Consider the following 14,113-nt stretch of genomic DNA (forward strand, 5'->3'; position numbering starts at 1 on the left):
CCTATTACTGTTGATAAAATGTCTTGTTTTTACTGAACAAGAAAAAAACTAAAACAAAAACTAAACAAAACTTTTTATTTTACAGAAAGTCTGACTTTATATTCTGTTCATTTCTTTTCATTTCTCTTTTTTTAAAGAAGCAAGACACATATGTACAGTATATACAGAGATCAATAAGATAAAACAAATGATTATTTTCATACAGGTATTTCCTACTTTGTTGGTGGACGTAACGTCAATAGATACCTTTCAAGTGGCGATTGGAGGTGGATAAAACATGGTAACGCAACAAAGATGACATACTTTGCGTTTGCTCCGGGACAACCCTCTTGGTCAGCTGAAAAGGGGGAAGACTGCATGTTCTTCTACGCTAATGATAGATACAATTTCTATAATGTGATGTGTGACAATGGACATTTTCTTGGGGGTTTCATTTGTGAAATATAACATGTGTTTTTAACAAATTTAGAAACAAATGAATAAATAACTTGAACTGAAATTCGGTGCTTGTGTTTTTCTTAGAAAACATAATTCAGCTAATTATACACGAGACACAAAGCATTGATATGGCAAGTGTAGAATATACCAAGAAGGCAGTCAGATAAATCATAAATTGAATCCATTCGTTCCATCTGTAGGAGTGCGCATTCGTTAATTGTCTAAATTGTCAATGGAGGTAATAATTACTCTCATTAAATTAATGTACATGTATTGCCTATTTGTTTTTCGTTCATATTTTGTACATAAATTAAGCCGGTGCCACAGGTGGAGCAGGATCTGCACACCCTTCCGGCACACCTGAGATCACCCCCAGTTTTTGTTGGGCGCCGTGTTGCAAAGACTTTAGTTTTCTATGTTGTGTCTTGTATACTATTATTGGTCTGTTTGTCTTTTTTTTATTTTTTAGCCATTGCGTTGTCAGTCTAATTTCAATCTATGAGTATGAATGTCCCTCTGGTATCTTTCGCCCTTCTTTTTTCATAGATTAAAACAAATATGTGAAACATTGTTTTATCTGTAACACAATAATTTTGTTGGCATTTTTAAGTGTCAAATGAAAGTTAGAATGAACACGTATTCAAAAGGTTGACATTATTGATATACAAGCTAATAATTCAGAACAGAGAGTAATCACAAAAATACTGAACTCCGATGAAAAATCAAAAAGGGAAATCCCTAATCAAATGACAAAATCAAAAGCTCAAACACATAAAACGGATGGATCACAACTGTCCTATTCCTGACTTAACACTCCTTTTCTTATGTAGAAAATGGTGTATTAAACCTGGTTTGATAGCTAGCCAAACCTCTCACTTGATGTTTTCTTCTTAGTAAGTATTGAAGATTTCAAAATGTTTATTTTGTGATAAACATATCCCAATCGTCATAGATACCAGGATTGAAATTTTGTATGCCAGACGCTCGTTTCGTTTATAAAAGACTCATCAGTGATGCTTGAATAAAAAAAGATTATAAAAAGGGCAAATCCAGTACGAAGCTGGAGAGCATGAGAACCCAAAATTCCGAAAGATCTTTTCAAATACAATTCAGGTAGCATTTATTATTTATTTGATAAAAGGAATTCAACAAAAATGCGTTGTCATATTTCATTATAATGCGTAATGCTGGTGGAATCCACTTTTCTTCTAAATCGCAATCTACAAAAAAGCATAAATATCTATGAAACCATATAAACCTTTCAACAGTTATCATAGACAGTGATAGATATATGAAGATATGTTATGATTGCCAATAAGACAACTCTCGATCCAAGTCACAATTTGTAAAAGTAAATCATTATAGGTCAAAGTACGGTTTCCAACACAAAGCCTTGACTCATACCGAACAGCAATCTATAAAGGGACCAAAATCACCTGTAAAAACAGTGACCTCTGTAACTTAAAAAATATAATGTTGGGTTCTTTTTAAATTATTCTCCCGTGATATTTTTCTTGGTAAATTAATTAAATATATGATTATAAAGAAAACGAGAGTTAATTTGATTTGCTATTTGATTCAGAAAGAATAGAATACCGAGCATCAAGGCAAATTTTGCCGGGGAAAACCTTAAAAACTGACAAAAATCTAACGTTTGACTATATCAACCAATAAAATGACGGGAAATCAACTTTCATATTTCTAATTGGATAAGGTAATCTTTTGAATATTCAAATATGCAAATGACTTAGAAGAAATACGTGAGCACAAACAAAGGACACCTTAAGTACTGAATGTGAAGAAACATCATTTAACTACTGTGGAATCATTATTATTCGTTGATACCAATTTTTGTTGGTTTCGTTGGTACAGGTGAACCGTACATTCATATGTTAAACGAGTTACTAACTTCCTATAGGCTTTGTATGCAAAGATTCACAAACCCATAACAACTATATCCCCGAAAAATCAAGTTTTCCTCAATCCACGAAAATTGATACCCACGAAAATAAATGAATCCACATTGAACAGTGTAACTAGATGTGAATGCCAAGAGTTGTGTATGGGTGCAACCGTTTCAGAATCTTAAGGACTATAGGTGATTTTATTGTTCGTACACCAAAAATTTAAAAAAAACTTCAGGACATTAGTTGAATTTCAATTGTGTATGACGTTTTTAACCAATCACGACGCTTTGATGTACACTTTTGATTATTACACAGAATGAAATAGATTCTGAAATGGCTAATTCACACATCACTTAGGAATAAGAAATATGGCAGATATTTGATAGTCCCTGTTCAATAAATCATAGATTTTTCTAAAAAAAAATTCAAGGCGTAAATTATTGTAAAGATTCTTGGGTTTTGTTGGTCTATATATGTTAAGATATATATTAAGAAAATCATGATAGGAAATGCAAGCACGGGAATATCGTATCAATTGGGAGATGTATACATCGTATGCAGGTGCTGCTGGCATGTCGCTACTTAGAAATGGAAAGGTCACAATTGGAAAGCTGCAATCATCTCTTTTGTCGTAAAGTTTTGTTTTCAATCGACCCTTATTGTCAATTTCTAGATGTAAGTTAATATATGGGGCCAACTTAACTGTATCATTTGTATCCTTTATCTCTAGTTCAATAGTCGCCAAATGTTGAATTATTTAGTGAAAGAAAATCACTTATATAGCAGAAAGTAGAGTTAAAGGATATTGCTAACTTCTTATCTTTCTTCTTAAGAAGTTCCTGTATGAAGTCAGCCTCATAATAATAAAGAAACAAGTCGGCAAGAAGAGGGGCACAGCTTTGATATAAACACACAACTTTGATATAAAACATTTAATTATTTGTAATCGAAGTTCGATTTCGCATTGCAGTATACTATATTTCTATGTTTTAAGTTGGCAAATCCATTTGAATCAGTGAAAAAAGCTTATAAAGTAACAAGTTCTCCAAAGTTGTACAATCTGACTTGGTAGGATAAGTATCTCCTGCTTTGTATCGATTACCGGTCGTAGAAAAAGTAAAATCTCAAAAATACTGAACTCCGAGGAAAATTCAAAAGCTGAAACACATCGAACGCCTGGATAAAAACTGTAATATTCCGGACTAGGAACAGGCATTTTTTATGTAGAAAACGGTGGATTGAACCTTGTTTTATAACTAGCTAAACCTCTCACTTGTATGACAGTCGCTTCATATTCCATTATATTGACAACAATACTCTTTAATATCAAATATTAACCACACATACGCATGCTATATTCATGTATTTTTAAAAAACAATTATGTTATAATGAGGTAACATTTATCATTATATATTAAGAGCCTGTCTATGAGAAAACCATGAGATATGCCGAAATCGTCTTGTAAAAGTTTTGTAAATTAATGTTATGTAACATTTATCTGGGAAACGTAACATTTAGGGACTCTGTGTATACCATCAAAAGTACAAATATGCCATTTAAATTTTTGAAATAATCAATACTATTTTTAGAACACATTCAAACATTGGCATAAGCATTTTCATGTGAAAACATTGCCATCTTTTAACTATTCTATCTGCCAATTGATGCGCAAATGATTTAATATTTTTTAATATAATGCAAATGTAGAACTTTATTAAATGATAGTTTGCTCTGATTGCTAAAGACTTTGTTAAAGTCTTACCCGCTGCAATTGTTTGCACCTGTCTTAAGTAAGAAATCTGATAGTCAGTAGATGTCGTTTGTTGATGTGGTTCATAAGTGGTTCTCGTTTCTCGTTTCTCGTGTTTTTTATATAGATTAGACCATTGGTTTTCACGTTTGATTAATTTAACGCTAGTATGTTTTGGGGTCCTTTATAGCTTGCTGCTCGATGTGAGCCAAGGCTCCGTGTTGAAGACCGTCCTTTGACCTATAATGGTTTACTTTAATTTATAAATTGTGAATTGGATGGAGAGTTGTCTCATTTGCACGTATACTACATCTTCCTATATCAATTCAGTTATAAAAAGCTTCACTCGTCTGATTTGTACAAAGCATAAACAAAAATTAACAAAAACATATAGTGGCTTTTCATGAATCAGATGTTCAGATTAAAGATATTGGTATTGGGGAAAAAATGATTTATTTCATAAAATGATCGAGATTTCAAATTTTACTGAAGTTCTATTGAATTCTTAAAAATTCATTTATGGTTACTTTGCGAATAAGCAGTGTCACAGTAGTTCTGTAACCAATCTTTGTCTTTGTACAATTTTGAGCGCTCTTGTCGAATGCTCTAAGAACCAAAGATGCGTTTATATATACAAAGTCGGTAATGAAATTTCCGAAAACATACAGTTTCATTCTTTTCAATTTATAAATTTGCCTATAATTTTGGTTTATTTTTCAAACTGCATGTGTTATAAATAACTTTGTTTTGTCAGTCGTGGGTGTGTATCAATAAAGAATGAAGGACGACAAATGTTTTTTTCGTGGAAATGGCAATCAACGATAAGTTTTTGAACATTTTATGACTTAAATCGAATAAATACGATGATGAGTCATGTTTTAATTCATATAAAAACAGATTACGTTGCATAGTGTTATCTCATTTGTGCTACCTAGCGCCAGAAATCAAGTGATATATTTGTGAATTCATACTTACTTTGCAGATCTAATTTATCCAGGATATTTAGGTATGTAGTATATTTAAGTTTAGTTCAAACTATTTAGTTTTTTATTATTATTGACTGTCGCGGACCAGTCACCGTGGATAAATCACAGTTTGTTTTAAATAATTAATAACGGGAAAACTTTTTGGAAATATTCATTTTGCATATGAAGGGTTACCAAATTTAGTTCACCATAGATTCGGATTTTAATTCCTTTTATAAAAGACTAAAACTAGGTTGTTAGTATGCAGTGTTTTGTGGGATATAATACTGGTACGAGTGTTTATCGGATACGAGCCACAATAAAGACTTCGACGGGAAAACATTTTATATAAAAAAAGAAAAAGACATGTTCAAATCGATAATCAACATTTCAATAAAAAGAGACACCAATTTGGTCGAAAATAATACGACGAAAGGATATGACAAGCTATTAACACAAACATTAGAAATCAAATTTGATACTGAGTAAAACAGACCCGACCAAACAAATACCTTAAAATGTAAGCAGTCTCGCCTCATTATGTGATGTTTTACTTTCGTAACCCTCCAAAATAACATTTCAATACTTTTTTCAGCATTTTTGATATTCCTCTTTTTAGACTACCCAGAAATCTGGCCCCTCGGTTTTGCTTTCGTTTTCTATGTTCTATTGTAAAACTAGCCGGCCTTCGAATAACATTCTATTTCAAAAAAAACAACGGCAGACATTATCTGTTAACAAAACTCTGTGCATTACCGGTTAATAAGTTAAATACAATTTTAGAGGATTGCAACACAATTTCATATAGCAGTCCTAAGTATGAAATCGTTCAAATTATAATATTGTTATTGTCATATTGTTATTCTAAACTGTTTCCCAAAATTGATCGCCCTGAAGATCATAAAAAACATTTTATTAAAATAAAGTATGTCAATTAAGGTTTTGATTTTGTAAATACTGCCGGTATTTTTAACGACCGTTCTGTTAAAGAACAAATTCCTGGATATTTTGATAATACTGAGCTCCCTCTTATTTGTTATATTTACAAAAGTTCTACCCGGAAATTTGTGTTTAATTATAGCCAATTGTGTAAAGATGTTAATATCAGTGAAAATACACCTACTTTATGTAATTGCAGTAATTCCGAATATATTTATGGACCCATTTCCCATGTTATAACAGGAGATCTTAACATCGTTCAAGACCGAGAGTTAAAATCATTCCTCATTAAAGGACCTAAATATCGTCCCCGTCACTTATTAATTGGAATGAGTGTCGTAATATCATCCACGACTCACTCCGTACTTACTGTTTGAACTGGATAAAACGGGAAAAAGCTGACAAAAAATCTTTGAACTCTTTTTTTAATTCTGTAATGAACGTAGTTGATATACGTATTCAACATTTTAAAGAACATTTTACTCTGAACAATAACCACAATAAATTTATTTCTCGTATCAAACATAAACTAAAAGAACTAGCAAAGGAATTTGTTCCTGTCCCGGCCGATAAAGCTGCTAATAATCTTATTATTGTTTGACGTAAATTTTACATTGAGGTTCTGCAAAATGAAATCACCAATTCACCAACATTCCAACTCACTCCATTTTCAGAAAACGACATCTGTAACAAACATAAACTTTTAGCTACCGCTTTACAAGCAGAACCAAATACGATTAAAATATGTATTGGCTTCCGAAGCTACATAAAACACCTTACAAATATAGATTTATTTCGTCTTCAAGAGTGTTCCACTACTAAATTGTCTATTCTTCTTACCAGTTCACTTGGTACAATCAAAAACCTGATAATAAATTGTTCAAATAAGGCCTTCGAAAATAGTGGCATTAATTCGTTTTGGAGTGTCAAGAACTCGTTGGAAGTACTTGATAAATTGCATGCTTATATTGGTGATTTTGAATCTGTTCAAAGTTTTGATTTTTCTACCTTTATACCACATTGCCTCACAATCACATTAAAAAAAGAATTCACACACCTAATTAAATGGGCATTTAAAAAGTCAAAATGTGAATATATATGTTCAAACTCTTTTAGGTCATTTAGTAGCAATAAACAAAACAACTATGTCAATTGGACATGCTTTGATACTATAGATGCCCTTGAATTTTTACTAGATAACATTTTTGTTCGCTTTGGAGATTCCGTATATCGTCAAGTTATCGGAATTCCAATGTGGACAAACTGTGCATCACTTATTGCGGACCTGTTTTTGTATAGCTATGAGTTACAATTTATGACAAAAATTTTTCATTTCCTATCGTTAATTATCCATTCTTAGATGGTGACGTTCCCTTGTCACCATCTTACGGTGTTTATATATCTCAACTTGTACGATTCGCTCGTGGATGTACAATGTTTTAGGTTTTAACGAGAGAAATTTATGTATTACTGAAAAATTATTACACCAGGGTTTTCGATATCACAAACTAGTCAAAACATTTACTAAATTTTATCATCGGTATAAGACCATCATTCGTAAATATAGATCAACATGCAGACTTCTTATACTTTCAGGAATTTCACATCCAATTTTTTATGGAAATATTCTTTATAAAGCACAAAAATGTCAGTATTCACATCAGAAGCCAACAAAATCTTACTAAGAAGGGATATAATTACGATACTGTTGTCAGGTCATTAAAGATTGCATATTTTGGCGTTAATATTGATTCATTTATAGGGTATTTGCATCGGAACTATATACATTCATTTAAAAACCAGTTGTTGGCATGACACGGGTTATGTTCTTTTCATATATGTTATGATAGTATGATACTAAACCCCTAACGGGAAGGATTGCGCCTGATATTCATATGACGAAGACATAATTATCTTTCAATCAGTTTAATTGAAGTCTGGAGCTGGCATGTCAGGTTACTGCTAGTAGTCTGTTGTTATTTATGTATTATTGTCATTTTGATTATTTTCTTTACTTACATCTTCTGACATCAGACTCGGACTTTTCTTGAACTGAATTTTAATGTGCGTATTGTTATGGTTTAACTTTTCTACATTGGCTTTAGGTATAGTGGGAGTGTTTAGATCTCATAAACATGTTTAACTCCGTCGCATTTTTGCGCCTGTTCCAAGTCAGGAGCCTCTGGACTTTGTTAGTCTTGTATCATTTTTAATTTTAGTTTCTTGTGTACAATTTGGAGTTTAGTATGGCGTTCATTATCACTGAACTAGTATATATATGTGTTTAAGTGCCAGCTGAAGGACGCCTCTGGGTGCGGGAACTATTCGCTGCATTGAAGACCTGTTGGTGACCTTCTGCTGTTATCTGTTCTTCTATGGTCGGGATGTTGTCTCTTTGACACATTCCACATGTCCATTCTCAATTTTATTTATATTTCAAAATGTATGTACACATTTTACCATTGCATATCACTTAAACTTTGCGAACTAATTACTTAAACTGGTTTATTTAGTATAGTTTTGAAAAATGTGCAACGTTTGTTTTTGTTTCTTTTTTTATTTTTGTAAAGTTTGATCTAGAAACAATGTCTGTGAATGTATGGTTTACGTTTAACAAAACTTGCGAAAAAGACCATTTACAGATTAATTTTCTACTCACTAAACTGTCTTTGTTTCAGTAACGATATTGATATTGGTTTTGTGTATGATTCGATCTACGTTGAAAAAGACTGCTACGAGTAATGAATAGAGAAGCGATACGCATATACAAATAGCATTCTTCTATATTCGATTTTTTGATATTCTATTCACAATTCGAAAATTATATTCATATAAAGTTCATACAAAAATGAAACATTAAAATACGTGTATGCGTTTGTACGTTTTGATTTTTGTTAGCAGACCCTACAAAAATCCCATAGTAAAATGAAGATCAAGGAGTTAAGACAATGTATAAATCATAAATATATAAAAATTCGAAACAGACAACACAACTGTAAACTTATTATCTGAATTGTCAATCTACAGCATGTTGTCTGATTCTTTTGTTCTAACATAAGGGTTAATAACCCCAATATATGACTTTTATGGTTACATACTCTTCAATTGTTAGCTATCATTTTCTCTATTTCAATCATCACTAAAGACGATTGTTCGAGTTTTGAAAATGTGAATGCAAATAGCTGATGATATACCAGTAAAAGCCAAACATGTGATGAAGTTGGTCACTATGTAAAAGACAAACAAAATCTACTACAACAATGCATTTTATTTCAGTAAAAGTCAGAGAAATTTTGGTTCGAGGTAGACATGACAACGTTGTTGTTTCTCGCTGTGATCCTGACTTTTGAAATATTACCTGGTAGGTCACTAGGAAACAGAAAAATGATAAGTCACGTGCCTATTTTTTATTGCGGTCAGTTATTCAAAAAGGGATTAATAATAATGATGAAGATTAATAGTAGTATGCCTTCACTTTAAAAGTCATAAATCGATTAAATAAAATAAAATTCGGATTACTAACTAAAACCGATGGAAATACATCAACTATAAGAGAAAAATAACAGAACAACAGAAACACAAAAGTGCAACAATAACGAACGCCAAAGCAATATACATCGGAACGAATTATTATATAACAACTGCCATATTCCAAATCCAAAATGCAATCAAGTGGAAGAACGATACTAGGAACATTTAAAGATTGCAGTAGCTACCACTTATAAGTTCTCTCATCTATGTTATATTATCTAGTAAATGCTTCAATTTAAGGATGTACTTAGGTGAGGTTAGGTGAAAACTAATAAATTAAGAAGTTAAAATTGATACTATAAGCTGGTAGAGCATCAATTAAGGATAACAATAAGCTAAAAATATTGATAGGTCATGGACCTCCTTTTCAAGATATTTGAGATTTAAAATATGGCGGGAAAAGGCTGACTCGGACTTTTACCTTATATTTGCATTGGTATTATTAGGTCTCAAAACAAAAGAAAGAAAAGTAAGAATCTTCTAAAATTTTGGTAAATGACCTTTCATGAGCTATTAAGATAAATGGGTGTTATGGGGCAAAATATTTTACATTTATTGTATGGAAAAACACCAAGGAGTCTAAACATATGACACAAATTCCAAAACCTCACCTAAGTACATCCTTAATTAATACATAATCTGTAATCTGTAATAGCGTAGAAGGTTAAATGATTAATGAATTTGTGTTGATATTGAAATATATGAAATAACAGTTTTGTACGGACAATATAAAGCGTTTGATACATGTGTATGAAATAAAACATTTCGATATCGAAAACCAATACTGTTCATATTATTTAATGTTTTATTTATAGTATCATCAACATCTTCTAGCCAAATAACCACTAGTAAGTTCTCATACATATATTTCTAAGCAACGTACGAGAGTAGTTAACAACAGTACAACAGTACAACATAAGAACCAACTAATCATAAAAATTAGATGACAAGAGCTTAACTCATTTCATAAATACAAAGCATAAAGACGTGTTTAATAGTCGACTTTTTGTAATGCTAAAAAAAATGGTATCGTCAGACAGTGACAAAAGCAAAATCACAAAAATACTTAACTCCGAGGAAATTCAAAACGTGAAGTCCCTAAGCATGTTCAATATCAAAAGATGAAACCCAAGAAACGAACGGATAACAACTGTCATATTCCTGACTTGGTACTTGGTACGTGAGTCTCTTATGTAGAAAATGGTGGGTTAAGCCTATATTTATAGCTAGGTAAACCATTACAGTCGCATAAAATTCCATTATAATGACAAAAATTATATATATCGCAATTATAAATATCATGAATATTTTGGGAATAATAATAATTAGTTGGGTTTTACTTTATTGATAATAATATCGATATTTATACAGAATGTTTTAAAATAAGTATATCATTAGGGATTTAATCTTATGTCATTGATGTCTGATTGAGGTATATCATACAGCTTCGTCCGAATCAAATAACAAAAACTTAACATTTCATCCGTAATGAATATTTTCGTATGTGCAAATAATGGTCTAGAATTATTATGATATCTTTTTAAGGTGAAATCAGCATAATTGGAAAAGGTTCTCTCGAAGCGGGCTCTGCATTAATGTTATCATGTATTATACCAAATTTCACTGAACCTGCACAATGGAAGGGAGAAACGCATATCTATACAACTTGTATTCCTGATTTTTGTACGAATGTTCGTACAGAAAATTACACTTTTGGAAGCAACGCCAGTGGCATTTTTGTCACCACTAATCCTTTATCAATGACAGACAATGGAACTATATGGATGTGTAATTATCAAGATTACACAACTTCATATACCATTATGGTCCGTAAGTTATTCTTCTTCTAAAAAAAATGTCATCTTTAAACAAACAAACTCCGTAGTTTAAGGTAACAGCTATTCATTGCAGTTTTTGAGAGTGTTTCGCATCAAATTTTCATCACTCAGTTAAACAATGTACTCTTATATAATAGGTGCATATTCGGCCTTTCAAGCTTTGGCTTCATAAGATTGTAGAATTCAAAAACGGCTATTATAACTAAAAACCAATACAATGGATAAAATAGTCAGTACTAATCCATAAAAAACAAACATAACAATCAATTATCTAATAATCATTACAATCACAAATTCTTTCAATTTGACATAGGGTAAATACAGGTGATCTGTTCCGTATGTGTTAGAAATTGTTTTCCTCTATTACCAAAAACGTCACGTACTTTTGATAATGAGAAAATTATATTTGGTTTATATTTGAAAGTAACACTAACAGGGAAAACGGATGATCAGAATTGTTTACAGTGTCAATTGGCTAATAAAATGTCTGAGTCACTTGAACCCAGTGCATTCCTATTGAATATATATAAAGTTTGAGATACTGTATGAACTATTTTAGGCAATGTGTAAAACATTTTGATTGCAGATCTTCCATTTTCTTTTGGCATATTTTATGACGTCTGTTTATCGGTTAAGACGTATGTCCTCTTTTCTAAGACACACGAACAACATATTAATACTGTGGATTCCTTAATTTTTGTGGATACCAGTTTTCGTGTATTGAAGATTGTTAAAAGTCTTATTTTAATATTACAAGAACTTTAACTGTGACACCTGTTAACTGTTAAATAGTTATATTTTCTTAGCATCTGAATGAACTCTATAGAACTATCACAATTAATTAGTGCTAATTATCTATGGTCCTAAAGTCGCCACTGAAGAACACTTAAAGTTTCTGGTTATTCAAATATGTTTAAAATACAAAGATAAAGACAGATTTAATGTAGATTCTGGTCAGTTTTAAGGTTGTTGCTCGATGTGAAAAGTTGGTTACATGTTTGCAATATATAAATATTGTATATGAACTCGATGTTGTCTTTTTAAATCATATTGAGATGTAACAAAGATACCTTGCATTTTCGTGAATATTTGATTTTATGGTTTCGCAAAAGTCTGCATATAACCTTAAAGAAAATAAGTTACTAGTATTTGTTGTACATTAGAATTCGTGGTTCCCACGAAATCCACAAAAAATTGCATCCATGAATAACAATAAATCCATAAATCTTTGCTACATAACTGTCTTCTAGCTATAGATAAATATAATATCATTATATTCCAAATAACAATATTCATCGGTATAGCCAGGTTTTTAATTACTTCTGTATTCTTTAAAATGTGAGAGAGGAAAATATTTATTTTATTCAAGATAGATTGCAAGGTTAAGACTCTTTTTGGGTATATTGCCAACAAACATCGTTTTATCAAGTATATATATATATATATATACAACTCGTCTAAACATCAACCCAACAATGTTAGATCTGTAAATTTGCTTTCGCAAATTTTTGGTTCTTCCCTCGCCGGGATTCGAACCCATGCTACTGTGATATCGTGACACCAAATCGCCTGCACTGCAGCCGTCCCGCTAGACCACACGACCACCTGGGCTCTTATATATATATAGAAAGATATACATCCCGGCGAGGGAAGAACCAAAAATTTACGAAAGCAATTTGCTATATATACAACTCGTCTAAACATCAACCCAACAATGTTAGATCTGTAAATTTGCTGTAATATACAGTCACAGAAAATAATTATATTTATAAGTACGTCTGAGTCAGTGACAACTCTACAACAGATGTATCCATCGGATCGCCATCAATGATGGTGATACATGGCTGTGTACATAATGTATATACAACTCGTCTAAACATCAACCCAACAATGTAAGATCTGTAAATTTGCTTTCGCAAATTTTTGGTTCTTCGATCGCCGGGATTCGAACACATGCTACTGTGATATCGTGACACCAAATCGCCTGCACTGCAGCCGTCCTGCTAGACCACACGACCACCTGGGCTCTCAAAAAAAGAGCTTTCGCTGGTCGTGTGTTACCTTTCCTCGTCAGTTTTAATCTAGCGGCGTACTACAGTACATGATATATAAGGCATGAAGATGTTATTGTTACAGATCATTTAAATTATCTATAGTTAAGGATCCTACAAATTGATGTAATATACAGTCACAGAAAATAATTATATTTATAAGTACGTCTGAGTCAGAGACAACTCTACAACAGATGTATCCATCGGATCGCCATCAATGATAACAACTACCATATTCCTAGCTTTGTACAGGATATTTCAAATAAAAATGACGGGTTGAACCTGGTTTTGTTGCTAGCCACTTATTGATTACCTTATGCCTTGTTTTAGGTGAATTCAGAATAGTTGGGAAAGGATCGTTCGAAGCCGGATCTGTATTACTATTATCATGTATTATACCAACATTCACTGGACATGCCTCATTATCTAGAGAAAATGTTGTATATACAATTTGTACACCTGATGCTTGTGACACAAATCCAATGGTAAATTACACTTTTGCCAGCAACACTAGTGGAATTTTTGTTTCAATTGATCCTTTAACAATGACAGAAAATGGAACTAAATGGCATTGTAATCATAATTTTGACAACACTTTTTATACAGTGTTTGTTCGTAAGTAAAAATTCTTCTTAATTTAAATTTTGTAGTCGATCTTCAAAGTGTTGGCTTTAGAAATGCTAGAATAACGAA

At 31.9% G+C, this 14,113-nt stretch overlaps 1 protein-coding gene across 1 annotated transcript in view; it reads right to left on the reverse strand.

Annotated features, from left to right (window-relative positions):
• Positions 1–1,546: 1,546 nt before the first annotated feature.
• The window catches only part of LOC139503755 (uncharacterized), a 39,333-nt gene continuing 26,766 nt past the window's right edge, over positions 1,547–14,113 (reverse strand). Inside the window, exon 5 of the mRNA XM_071293609.1 lies at positions 1,547–1,658. The gene's annotated coding sequence lies outside the window, so the exon portion shown is untranslated. The remainder of the gene's footprint in view (positions 1,659–14,113) is intronic.

Source organism: Mytilus edulis, chromosome 14 (assembly GCF_963676685.1).
Source record: "Mytilus edulis chromosome 14, xbMytEdul2.2, whole genome shotgun sequence".
In the NCBI taxonomy this organism is placed as follows: domain Eukaryota; kingdom Metazoa; phylum Mollusca; class Bivalvia; order Mytilida; family Mytilidae; genus Mytilus; species Mytilus edulis.